At 59.1% G+C, this 13862-nt stretch overlaps 1 protein-coding gene across 1 annotated transcript in view; it reads right to left on the bottom strand.

Moving 5' to 3' along the window:
- GREB1L (GREB1 like retinoic acid receptor coactivator) overlaps window positions 1–13862 on the bottom strand; it is an 80319-nt gene that overhangs the window by 26905 nt on the left and 39552 nt on the right.

The raw sequence follows: 13862 nt of genomic DNA, 5'->3' as shown, positions 1-13862 counted from the left end.
GGTGTTTCAGTAGTGCGGTGAGCGATAGGTGGGTGAGTTGGTGAAGTGAGTGATAGGTGGGTGAGTGGTGAGGTGAACCAAGTGCGACTGGTGACTGAGCAGGGAGGACAGCAGTGGGTGTGCGGAAAGTGAGCGGAGGGGTGAGCGGAGGGGTGAGCGGAAGGGTGAGCGGAAGGGTGAGTAGAGGGGTGAGTGGAGGGGTGAGTAGAGGGGTGAGTAGAGGGATGAGCGGAGGGGTGAGTAGAGGGGTGAGTAGAGGGGTGAGTAGAGGGGTGAGCGGAGGGGTGAGCGGAGGGGTGAGCGGAGGGGTGAGCGGAGGGGTGAGAGGAGGGGTGAGTAGAGGGGTGAGTAGAGGGATGAGTAGAGGGGTGAGTGGAGGGGTGAGCGGAGGGGTGAGCGGAGGAGTGAGCGGAGGGGTGAGCGGAGGGGTGAGTGGAAGGGTGAGCGGAAGGGTGAGTAGAGGGGTGAGTGGAGGGGTGAGTAGAGGGGTGAGTAGAGGGATGAGTAGAGGGATGAGCGGAGGGGTGAGCGGAAGGGTGAGTAGAGGGGTGAGCAGAGGGGTGAGTGGAGGGGTGAGCGGAGGGGTAAGCGGAAGGGTGAGTAGAGGGGTGAGTAGAGGGATGAGTAGAGGGATGAGCGGAGGGGTGAGCGGAAGGGTGAGTAGAGGGGTGAGCGGAGGGGTGAGCGGAGGGGTGAGCGGAGGGGTGAGCGGAAGGGTGAGTAGAGGGGTGAGCGGAGGGGTGAGCGGAGGGGTGAGTAGAGGGGTGAGCGGAGGGGTGAGCGGAGGGGTGAGTAGAGGGGTGAGTAGAGGGGTGAGTGGAGGGGTGAGTGGAGGGGTGAGTAGAGGGGTGAGTAGAGGGGTGAGCGGAGGGGTGAGTGGAGGGGTGAGCGGAGGGGTGAGCGGAAGGGTGAGTAGAGGGGTGAGCGGAGGGGTGAGTAGAGGGGTGAGCGGAGGGGTGAGCGGAAGGGTGAGTAGAGGGGTGAGTAGAGGGGTGAGTGGAGAGGTGAGTGGAGGGGTGAGCGGAGGGGTGAGTGGAGGGGTGAGCAGAGGGGTGAGCAGAGGGGTGAGTAGAGGGGTGAGTGGGGGGGTGAGTAGAGGGGTGAGTAGAGGGGTGAGCGGAGGGGTGAGTAGAGGGGTGAGTAGAGGGGTGAGTGGTGGGGTGAGTGGAGGGGTGAGTAGAGGCATGAGTGGAGGGGTGAGTGGAGGGGTGAGTGGAGGGGTGAGTAGAGGGGTGAGCGGAGGGGTGAGCGGAGGGGTGAGCGGAAGGGTGAGTAGAGGGGTGAGTAGAGGGGTGAGTGGAGGGGTGAGCAGAGGGGTGAGCAGAGGGGTGAGTAGAGGGGTGAGTGGAGGGGTGAGTAGAGGGGTGAGTGGAGGGGTGAGCGGAGGATGTGAGGTGTCTGAAGGTGTCGCTTCTAAAGGGCCCGTGTTCGCTACAGTGTAGAGTTAATTCAAACTGCTCTTTGGGGATTTCGGCCTTCCTCAGTATAAACTCTTGATGAATGCACATCGACAAACTCAGAAAAAAGTGATTAGTTATGAGAAAGATGTGTGTTGTGATGTGTGTGTCTAGAGGTGTTTGGGGAGTGGTGGTGTAGCGGTAAGTGCGCTAAGCTACGGACACGGCCACCCGAGTTCAATTCCCGCTCACGGCCAACGCCAGTGACAATTATTTGAATTGGTCCCGAGCCTTCCCTAGGTCGACTCAGCCTCAAATGAGTATATGGTGCGGTGTGTAGACATCGTCACTTCGGGAGACAAAGGCGGCCGGGCGTGGTACTTCATAAGTGCTTACGAACAGCACTTGCCCCAACAGTATGTTAAGGCTACATGGGGGATCTTTGTCTTTGGTGCAATTTGTGTGTGGGGGGGAGCGGTGGTGTCGTGGTTGTGGTGAGAGGGGAGCGACCACCCCTCAACATCAACAACTCGGCGTTTGCTCACCCCACTCGCCCTGCCCACCGAGCCTCACCTCCCACTCGCCCTGCCCACCGAGCCTCACCTCCCACTTGCCCTGCCCACCGAGCCTCACCTCCCACTCGACCAGCCAGCGAGTTGCGAGCACAGAGCGGACAGAGATCCCTGTGAGGCCCAGCCCTAGGGACGCGTCTGTGGACGCGGGTGACTCAGCTGGCAATGTTTGACAGCCACTGTGGACCAGCCTCTACAGCAAGGTCCCTCCTTCCCATTGTATCTCCGTTTGCTCGGTGTTTGTTGGTCTCGTTTAGTGTGGTGCTGCACAGCGCTGGAGTGGGCTGAAGGATGGTGTACAGCAGGATACGTACGACTGGTGCTGTCGTTTGTGATGTGGGTTTGTGTGTGCGGTGCGGTGTGGGGGCGAGAGCAGTGGAGTTGACCTGAGTAGGTAGGAGTGAGTGGGGGTGAGTGTGGTGAGGCTGGGATGGGTGTAAGTGGAGGTGGGCATACATATGAGGGTGTATGTGTGTGTGTAACAAGCTCAGTGTGTGCGAGAGGCTGGTAACCCTTTCAATGTTTTACACCCACCATTACCAGTAACTTCGGTAGAAAAACACGCACAGACACACACACTTATGCGCGCACGCACCCACACACGCACGTGCTCCCACACACGCACACACACACACTACCATGCCACTATGCAGAGCGCCAACAGATTTCCTTGACCCCCGACCCCGGCCCATGCCCGACCCACTATTTGTCGCCAAAAATGAGCAAGGTCACCTAATCCAATAAAGGTCGCGGCCTCTCACCCCCTCCCTTCACCGCAGTGCCCCCTGTCCCCCCTCCTCCTCCTCCTCACAAGGACATCGCTGACCCCTCCCCCCAATCACTTCCAATCTCACAGCCACAGCCTCCCCCCCACCCTCCCCACTGCATCATACGCAGAAGGTCACCAGTTTTGTGGGCCCAGGTCTCCCCGGCGCGGCACCAGGTTTCCGCACGGAGCCCCCGCGGGCCGGGACGGTGTCGCTCGCGTCTCCCCCTTCCGGCCCGGTGACCCCAAGCGAGGAGGCCCGCTTATCCCATCCGTGCGTCTCTCCCCCGGCAAAGGGGACCCTTCGCCGAGTCCCCCGGGAGCGCCTGGGCGGCGGTGGCACGCGCCCACGCTCGCTCGCGGCCGTGGGCTTCGGGGCGCGGACATCGATCGTTATCGACGCGGCGCCCGCGGCGATCCTCTCCGCGTTAGGGACGAGAGCCCCCCCCCCCCCCCCCGCATGTGCCCTGTCCCCGAGCCCCTCGGAGCCCCAGAAACCCCGCCCACCGCGGGACCGGCCCCCCCCCTCTTTCCAAACAGGAAGCCACGAGTGGCCACGCCGGTGGCATTTGAGCGCCGCGATGCCATTTGATTTGGGGGGGCAGGGGTGAGGTCTCCGTGGAGGGCGCAGTCTCACCCTGCAAAAATTAAATCTCGACTTCGATCGCTCGGTGAATAATTTGCCTCGCGGTGAGCACGGTGACACAACTCCAGGCTCGGTGCAGGGGCGGAACCCCGGTTTCCCGTCAGCCCCGTTTGGTAACGGTGCGGATCGGCACAGTCCGCGTGGAATTGCCGGCGGCGTCGCGAACCGTCACCTGTCTCCACGCCGGCGTTGCTCAGTGGTGCTCCGCTGGCCGCTCCATGGCTCCGCGGTCGTGTCAGTGGTTGAGCTCCTCCCTCCTCACCGCCATTCGCGCCGCCACAGCACCGCAAGCGCCGACGCCGCCAGGCGCTCGGCTAAATGACACAGACGCGCAGATTGGGCGGCATGCGTGAGGCGGAGAGCACGGTGATACGCGCAGCCACGCACGTGGCCAAGGTTTATTCGCTCACCGAATATTCTGAGGATTTCCAAAAGACTGGAATAGGCGGCAGGTGACGAGCAACCACAGTCAGACGTAGACCCGACGTGATGTGCCAGGTGCAGAAATAATATCCGGGTCACCGACCCGGCCGAGAAAAGGCACAGCCCTGGAACTGACCGCTCGTGCCACTGCGGGCGGAAGAGTCCCCTCCAGAGGGAGCTCCAAAGGGCCCCTCTACAGGGTATGAGGCCTTCTCTACCACGCTGGACAGACATCTTGGGAGAGGTCGTCGGAGCACCCACACTTCACCCCACAACACGCAACCTGCCAACGGACTGCATTTCTACCTGACAGGCCGAGATGAAAAAGCCTTGCGCGCAAACACGGGACACCCCGAGACTCTGCAGACTCCCTTATCCCATCCTCCTCGGCCACCTGCGCCCAGTGTCCACCCGCGCATCCCAACGGAGACCCTAAGAGAAACGCACGCTTCGGAATTCGCCGACCACGCGTGCGCGCCACGGCTCCCGGCCACGGCTCTCATCGTCAAACTCAGCCGAGCTCTCGGGAGTAAAGCCAAGTGTGAACTGGGGAGTCGCGTTTCCACGCTCGGCCCCCAACGGAACTGGACGGAGCCGGCACCGCCTCGACACGGAACGTCAACAACCATGGCGAGCTCCGGAGGGCAGCCCGAGGAGGGCAAGGGCAGGGTTGAAGGGTCCCCGAGCGGCTTCGAGCGGACGCTGCGAGAGGAGGGGCGCGGGGCGGGTGTGCAGGTGGCGATCGTCACGGCCCGTGCGGGGTCAGCGTGAACCTCAATCCACAGCGCAGGCCTCGTGGCTTATGCACGCGCGTGTTTGTGTGTGTGCGTGTTCACGTGTGTGTTTGTCGTGTAACGTGTGTGTGTGTTTGGGTGTGCATGTGTGCGTGTGTTTATGGGGGAGCGGAAGTGTAGTGGTTAGCGCGCTGCGCTACGAACCCGGCGACACGGGTTCCATTCCCGCTCACGGTCAACAACGGTGACGATAATCTGAACCGGTTCAGGGCCTTCCCTCGGTCGACTCAGCCTTATACGAGTACCTGGTGTGATGTGTAAACATCGCCACGAGGGAGACAAAGGCGCCCGGGCGTGGTGCTGGTTCCCTACCCCCTCGTGTGCCGTGCCGGCCTTTATAGGTGCCACTCGCTAACAGGACTTGCCCCAACGGCCTGATAGGGCTATACGTGGGATTTTTGTCTTTGTTGTTTTCTTCATGTGTGCGTATGTACATTTCTGTGTTTGTGTGTCCGTGTGTCATATTTGCGCGTGTGTTTATGTGTAATGTGTGTTTATGTGTAATGTGTGTTTATGTGTAATGTGTGTTTATGTGTAATGTGTGTTTATGTGTAATGTGTGTTTATGTGTAATGTGTGTTTATGTGTAATGTGTGTTTATGTGTAATGTGTGTTTATGTGTAATGTGTGTTTATGTGTAATGTGTGTTTATGTGTAATGTGTGTTTATGTGTAATGTGTGTTTATGTGTAATGTGTGTTTATGTGTAATGTGTGTTTATGTGTAATGTGTGTTTATGTGTAATGTGTGTTTATGTGTAATGTGTGTTTATGTGTAATGTGTGTTTATGTGTAATGTGTGTTTATGTGTAATGTGTGTTTATGTGTGTAATGTGTGTTTATGTGTAATGTGTGTTTATGTGTAATGTGTGTTTATGTGTAATGTGCGTTTATGTATGGCGTGTATGTGTGTTTATGTATGGCGTGTATGTGTGTTTATGTATGGCGTGCATGTGCGTTTATGTATGGCGTGTATGTGTGTTTATGTATGGCGTGTATGTGTTTATGTATGGCGTGTATGTGTGTTTATGTATGGCGTGTATGTGTAATGTGTGTTTATGTATGGCGTGTATGTGTTTATGTATGGCGTGTATGTGTAATGTGTGTTTATGTGTAATGTGTGTTTATGTGTAATGTGTGTTTATGTATGGCGTGTATGTGTGTTTATGTATGGCGTGTATGTGTGTTTATGTATGGCGTGTATGTGTGTTTATGTATGGCGTGTATGTGTTTATGTATGGCGTGTATGTGTAATGTGTGTTTATGTGTAATGTGTGCGTGTGCGTGTGTGTGTCAGGGGAGTGGTCGTGCAGTGGTGAGCGCTCTGCGATATGAACCCGGCGACCCGAGTTTGATTCCCGCTCACGGTCAACAACAGCTACGATTATCTGAACCGGTCCTGGGCCTCTCCTGGTTTGACTCAGTATCAAATGAGTATCTGGTGCGGTGTGTAAACATCGGCACTAGGGAGGTGGCTGGGCGTGGTTCTGGTCTTCATAGGCGCTTGCTAACAGCACTTGCCCCAATAGTCTATTAAGGCTATCCAGGGATTTTTGTCGAAATGTGTGTTTTTTGTGTGTATCTGCTTTTGTGGATGTGTTTTTACGTTGTGTGTGTGTGTGTGCGCGTTTGTGTGCGAGCGAGTTCATGTGCGCATGCACAAACCAAAACACATCCTTCCCACCATCACTTACACCGCACGCACGTATTGCCTCACGTGAGCACGTGTGTGGCACGTGTGTGCATGCACACACAGTAATGTAGTCACCCACGTCAACATTGTGGATTGACCACGATAAACAGGCGGTTTCACAACAGCTCACACTCAACCCCCACAAGCATTCATATTGAAACACAAAGACAAAGATTTCCCGTATAGCCTTTACATACTTTTAGGGCAAGTTCTCTTAGCAAACACCTATTAAGAACAGCACGGCACACGAGGGGGTGGATGGCCAGCACCACGTCCGTCCACATGTCTCCCCAGTGACAATGTTTACACCCTCCACCAGATATTCATTTGAGGCTGAGTCGACTTAGGGGAGTCTCAGGAACGTGTCACCAGGTTCAGAGAGTAGCGTACTAACCGCTACACTCCCGCTCCCCCTCTAGAACACACACACGTGCAGGCACCTCCCGCGTGCCGTATAAGCCACGCGTGCCGTATAAGCGACGCGTGCGGACACGGAACCTCAGACACACCGACGAGGATTGCGCGTGCGGTGACGGGGACTCCTCGCTGGCCCCGCGCGTCCTCACCTCCTCCTCTCTCTCTCTGGGCGCCGAAACGGCGATGCTGCTTCTCCGGCGTCGCCGACGCCGCCGGCGCCGCCGCCGCGAGCGCCGCCCGAAACGCAACGGAGCCGCCGCCCCCCCTCCGGTCACCGAGGTCAGGGGTCAGCGGCGCCCCGTCAAGCGCCGACCTTGTCCACCTCCGATTTACAAACCCGGCGCGGTCGCGTCGGTCGCTCCGCCACAAGCGTCGCGAGCGGCGCGCGGGGACCGGCGAGGAGCGACCGGCGCGCCGGCGTCGTCGTCGCTCGAGGGGGATCCCGGGCTGCCGGCCGGGCCGGCGTGGCGCTGGGAGTGACGCCGCGTGAATGGAGGTGATGGTGACTCTCTCGAGAGAGATTCCCTCCTTGCCCCCCTCCACCCCCACCCCGCACAGCCCCAGGGAGTTCAACAGACGAGCTCTGATACCATCAGCAAATAGCTGCCTACCTCATCAGCTCCACCGCCCACCCCCCCAACAAAACCACCCCCAACTGCACACATTCCATACCCCGCCTCCCCACCACCACCACCCCCTTTCACAAAAAAGGACAAAATTCCAAGCTTTCCCCCCATCCCCAAGAGCACACGCGCGCACACACGCGCGCACACACACACGCGCATGCACGCAAGACAGCGACCAGCACGCGCTACAACCGTACAAAAAACCGGATCCAGCTGGCTTTTGTAGCAACGTTCTCTTCACCTCCTGGCTGCCTCCCTCTTCCCACCCATCCCACGAAACCCACGAGCACTGTACACGCGCCGCGCACGCCGACACGATCGCTGCTTCCATGGCGCACGTGGAGGCGGCGCAGGGGCAGCCTGGCCACCGCCGCGGTGTCACCGCCGCGGTGTCACCGTAGCGGCCTCGCCGACAGGACCACGGCTCGGGCTCGCCATGCCAGCCTCGCCAATAAAGCCTCGCCACCTCCGACAGCCTCGCTCGGCCACATCACCCACACCCCGAGCGCAGCCTCCACGCGGAGTCCGAGGGAACCGTTGGCCTGGTCCTTTCCATCTACGAATCTCGTCAGGCCTGGGGCTCAGAGAAATCCCCCCCACGTTCTCGCGAGCTGCACTCCAGGAGACTTATTTCTAATGCGGAGGGAAAAATGTATCAATAATCGCAGTTACAATGATTATCTACGCGGCGTCAACATTCGACCGCATCTCAGGCTGGAAACGAACGGCCGGGGCCCTGCAGGGGGGCCCTCTCCGCGGGCCCGGGGCCCTGCACGCGACGGGCCCCGAGGTGCCACCGCCTGCGCCACGCCGGTGGCCGCAGAGCTCACGGACTCGGCTACCTCGGTCGCATCCGAGGCTCTCGATCTCTCGTCCAGTGTCACCCCTAGCACGGGGAGCGTCCCGCGGCACGCGCCGGGCGAGCACAAGCCGGAATGCTGTGACATCTGTGGAAAATAGCTTTGTAGCTCATTGGACTCCTCCAGTGTAAATACTCCGATTCTGACGGGCAGCGCGCGGCGCCTCCCCGCCTGCTACGTTCCGCGTGGGGCCACGGCTCCGTAACTTGAGCCGGGACTCCCGTCCAACGCACCTCCTGCACTGCGGCTGCCCTGGCTACGAGACGCGTGCCGCCTGCTCCCGTCTAACAAAACATATTCGGTGAGAAATGAAGCCCAGGTCATGGCCCGAGGGCAGCGGGTTCATGGTGACAAAGTGGCGAACGACCGCGGCAGTCAGCCACGGGGAAGGGAGCGATGGCACCGGCGGCGCGAGGAGCGCCGTGCAAGCCGGCAGCAGTGTGCGCGGTTCAGGCAGCAGCAGCAGCGGCAGCAGCGCGGGAGAATAAGAGGCAGTGACGAACAAACGCAGGAACGACAAAGATCCAAGTGTCAGGCTGGAGATGGGTCAGCGCAGACTAAGATGACACGAGCTGGTTTAAGTAAATACGCCCTCCATGAATCATTAAGCGCAAAGGTTGATCTACCTGAGACCCACAATGAGACTCGCGGAGTCAGCAAGATTTTGTCAGCAAACACGAGCGGGTGCCGAAGGGAGAGAAAAAACCCCAAAGCGTTTTCATAACATTTCTAAATAAACTCCGCTCGTGTTTTTCTGCCTGTGGAATGTCACGGCCGCTCGAGTCATGGTTGCGAGCCACTCTTGACTGCGCGTTGGAGAGGAGCGGAGCCCACCGTCCCCTGCCTCCACGGCCATCGCCGCCTCCTCCTCTCTGTGGGGTCGTCACCGCGCTCCGCGGGGGCAGGGAGCGGCGCTGGGGTGCGCGGGAGACTTGGAGGGGCGGGGGCGGCAGCGGCCACGTCGGTTTGACGCGGCGGCGCTGGCTGTGTTTGTGTGCGCTCGTGTCGTGACACCGCTTTCTGTTTATGTCTTAACTCCTCCGCACAAGCAGAGGCTCTCGCCGCGTTAATTTTCCCCACGACGTTTGGCGGGCGACCCCGACGCTCTCCGCCAGCTCCTGAACGTGCGCGCGCCTCGCTCTGACGTGGCGGCCACAGCCGTTCTCGTCCGGTGCGGCGTTGGTTTGCAAAAGCAAACATCGCGGCCGTCGGTTCTGGCCAGAGCGAGAGTCCGACTTGTCGTCTCAGAGAGCCCTTCCCCCATCACGCTTGGCTTGGGTAATTTATTTAGCGCGGCGCAGTAAATGGGAGGGAATAGATGCCAAGTGGTTAGCACACTGACCTCTGAACCCAGCGGCACGAGTTTGATTCCCATCGACGGCTAACATCAGTGGCAAGCGATATCAGACACGATCCTGGGCTCTTTCCCTTCACCATCCTGACGTGGTGATGTGTGGTCAAAAACCCAGATGACCGACACAGAATGGGAGGCCTGCATTCTGAAGAGGAATAAGGAGAAGGTTGTAAATTATTTGACTAATCGAGTCATGTACGAGTGGGGAGATGCGTAAAGTGTCCACGTATCATCGTGCGGGCACACGTGCGTGCACATGCGTGTGCATGTGGTTTATATGTTCCTGTGAGTGTGCGTGCATGCGTATCTCGGCGTGTGCTTTAATCTGCGTAAGTGTGCATCTGCAAACACGTGTGCAAGTGCGTTTCAGCCGCTTGTGTTTGGCTGGATAAATGGGTGCGGCACAGGCTGGAGAAGAGATGGACTGATTTGGAACGGGGGTTGTGTGGAGCTGGGTGGACTTGCCGTGGTGTCAAGATCGGCGTCTATGGGGGAGACTTGTGAAGGACGCGACTGACAACAGCGGAGGATGGAGGGGCGAGGCTCGCAACAACGAGCCAAGGAGATACAACGCAGCAAAGCGGAAGTGGGGAGCACAGTTGGGGCATCTGTCAGCCATCTCTGGCAGTGAACCCATAACACCTGGGTCTGTCCTTTGACCGCCTGTCAGCGAGCCTTCGACACTTCATGTGGCTTCAAAGTACACCTAGCCTGGCACAGGCGCTGGAGTGACATCACTTGGTGGCGAATGGCGGCTGTTGTTGTCGTGTTCGAGCGCGCTTGCGTACGTGCTTGGGGAGAGGGCATTGTATACCGGGGAGGGCAGCGGGGATGCGAGTCGCGAGGAGAGGGGATCGGGGAAAAGGGGGAGGAGTAGGTGGAGGGAGGGGAGGGGTCCTTGGGGAATGCTGCACTCATTTAGCCCCTCGGATACACCCCGGCCACTCGCACAGGACGAGCCCCCCTGGATCACCCCCCCCCCTCTCCCTGATGCGGTACCCCGCACCCGCTTTGAAGAGCGCCGTAGAAAAGCCGAGAGGAGCGGGATTGGGATGGTGCGAGGCCGAGTGGACGCTCGCGCTACTTCTTCGACTTTCCACATGCACGTGCCGGGGACAGCGACGTTACGGCTGCTGCTCTGTACGTTTCTACTGCCACACATTCTGCAGTGGAGGCACGGCAGTGGAATAACCTCTGCAGCTGGCCGTTGGCATGGCCCATTCGCAATCCAGCGGCCGCACTGATTAATACCGCGGGTTCATTGACCGTAATAATACATGCCAGAGAAGGCCATTGTGTGCTGGCATCAGAGAACAAATTCGAAATGACACCGCAAAATACTACGACTGGCAAACTCATTGCCCCAGGTCACTGTTGCAAACGAGACTCCTACCCTGGTCTCCCGAGTTTTCACCTGGTTGAACAAAATTGACTTGATTTAGCCACGGCCTGAAATCTAACTCGGGTCGCCGAGTTCATAGCACAGTGCGCTAAACCACTGCCCCCTCGCCAGGCCGCCTGAGCTCCGTGCAGCGGCGTTCATCCTCCCAGGGCTCCCGGTTGCCGCAGGGGAAACCGTGAATGATCTCATCCGCTACACAGGGACGCGGAATTTCCATCGCTGGTCGGCGGTTGACGGTGGAGACGTGCAGCGGCTGCTCTGACGTCCGAGTCTGTGCGCGGGTGCCGCAGGATCTCGCCGAGTGCCGGGGCTCTCTCCCCGGAGGGTCCCGCCTCAATGGGAAGCGGCCGAGCGCGCGGTTTGGAAGAAAGGGCAGCCTCCGCCGTCAACGTCGAAGCCCGGCCGGCGCCAGCACGCGGGACGTTCCCGTGGCAACGCGGCGATCGGTCGTGACGCCGCCAAAACGGTGACGCCGTGATCGTTCGCGGGACGCTCGCCGTCGCGCGTCCCGGTTGCGTCGCGCGCTCGGCTCATCCGCGCGCAGCAGTCGCGGCAGCTGCTTTGGGACCGCACGCTCTCTCTATTTATAGCCATGCCAGAGATTGGCCAAATGGAATGAGACGGCAGCGCAAGTGGCCGCACGCACGCAACCGCCGGCTCTCGCTCGCTCGTCGGGGCCAAGGCTGGAGCCACGGGCGCTCGGGGGCGGGGTCACTGCGGGGGTCGCGGGGTCATGGCGGTGTAACGGGCGCCACCGATTCACGGCGACGGTGTGGCAGAAGTAAAACGACGCGAAGCGCGGCGCCCGGGGTGGGGCCGATCGGCGGCACGGCAAAGCACCTCCTGGAACTCTACGGCCACGTCACAGAGTCGCTTAACCTCCACGAGTGTCTGCCCAGTCAGAGGCGGCCTCCTGCTCTCGCGCTGGAGGCCGACGGATGGGCCAGGGGGGCCCAGGATTGGCTTCAACCGGGGACCTGGGCAAAGGAGATAAAATCTGACCTAAACACACCGCTCGTCTTTTAAAAGCCAATAACAACAAGGGCTTGCCGCTTTATTGGGGCGGTGAGGGCACGTGGAGGTGGGGCGCGGTGGGGGGCGCTGCGGTGCGGCCGTGGTGTGGCGTCACGGCGGTTGGGGCGGCGTCGCATCTCCCACCGCCTGTGAGCCCCCTCTCCTCCTCTCCGCCCGTGACTCCCACTAATCGCCGCGGCCGCCACCGCCCAGATGCCTGGGATATTTTCGTTCGCCGGATTCAGCCCTGGGTGGCGCTCTACAGCCACGAAGTGCGGGAGTGTGGCATGCGTGGCGCAGAGGAAGGAGGGAGCAAGGGGGTGGAGAGGAGGGAGGGATCTGTGGGTCGGGGCTAGGGGCCACATCACCCGGCTACGAGCCGATTGTCATCTCTCAGCGCCCACGGGATGAGCCAAACGGCGGCTGTGGGGAACAGATAAGCACTACCCTCGTCCTGCTGGGTCCCACGTCCATCGAGTGTCGCTTTAAGGCGGGACTCGGTGTCATACCTTCACGTGACACGGTGAATGACACGGTGAGTGACACTGTTAAAACATTACTGTGCCTCGACACTCAAACTCACTACGGGTTATGAAATGTTGGTGCTCTCACAGGGGAGGTTGATGATCAAATAATCTCACAATTTTACGAATGCCACACCAAGGACCATGCTAGGTTAGTTGACTCTCGGGCTCCTCTACCCTACGCTGTTGCCGCAGGGCGACTGCCTCAAACAGCCCAGTAGCAGCGTCCTTCACGAGCCTGCTCCACAGAGGCCGATCTTGACACCGCTGGTACCAGTGATTGACAAGTCCGTTCAGCTCCACATCCTCCTGTACCGCATCAATCCATCTCTTCTCTAGCCCGTGCCACGCCTGGTTAGCCCCCACAGATCGCGCACACCAACACGCCTGTATAGGCAGATATGCATACACTGGTACAGCCTCCATGAACTGTCAGGACAAGTGCTGTTAGCGAACATCTATTAAGGCCGGCATGGCACATAAAGGGGCTTTGGGGCTAGCACCACACCTTTGTCTCCACACCAGTTACTTGTTGAAGGCTCAGCCCACCTGAAAAAGGCTCAAGACCAGTTCAAATTATAATCGCCACCGATGATAGCCACAGGCTGCCGACCACTTCACCACCGCTCCCCGTGCACGCACGCAGGCGGCACACGCACGCACACGCACGCACACGCACGCACACGCACATGCACGCACACGCACGCACACGCACACGCACGCACACGCACGCACACGCACGCACATGCACGCACACGCACGCACAGTCGCACACGGTCGGCAATGAGGACTCGAGGAGAGTCACAGCCCACAGGATGGAGGAGCAGCAGGAGCAGGAGAGGCCTAAACTCCAGGGTGAGGAGGACACTGACGGCGATCCGATTGCCGAAGCTCACTTCCTGTTGCATCGTCCTTCCTGTTGCAACTTGCAACTGTACGACCACAGGCTGCTGCATGTCAATCTGTGAAATGTGTACTGCGAAATTGCTGGTGCACGGTGCAAACTGCTGCAACTCATTGCATGCTGCTGCTGCCTGATGCAATAAAGCAGCTTCTGGCTGCTTCCTGCTGTTCACTTCTGTACCACAAATTCTATTTGCATTCTGCCGTCTGATCTACTCTGCTGCCTGATGCATGCTACGGCCTCCTACTGCTCATGTTATTTCCTGCTGCTACTGCTTATTGATGTGCACTCCTGCAAGATATAATTGACTGCGTGATGCATGCTTCTTGCTGGTGCTCCTGCTGCCACTACTGCTGCTGCTGCCACTCATACCACTACTTCCGCAGCTGCTGCTATCGATGTACTGCTGCTACTATTCCTGCTACTACTGCTACTATTCCTGCTACTACTATTCCTGCTACTACTGCTACTAC

This window comes from Lampetra planeri, chromosome 14, assembly GCF_965212315.1.
Source record: "Lampetra planeri chromosome 14, kcLamPlan1.2.h2, whole genome shotgun sequence".
Taxonomy (NCBI): domain Eukaryota; kingdom Metazoa; phylum Chordata; class Hyperoartia; order Petromyzontiformes; family Petromyzontidae; genus Lampetra; species Lampetra planeri.
This window is presented reverse-complemented; position numbering and strand designations above follow the sequence as displayed.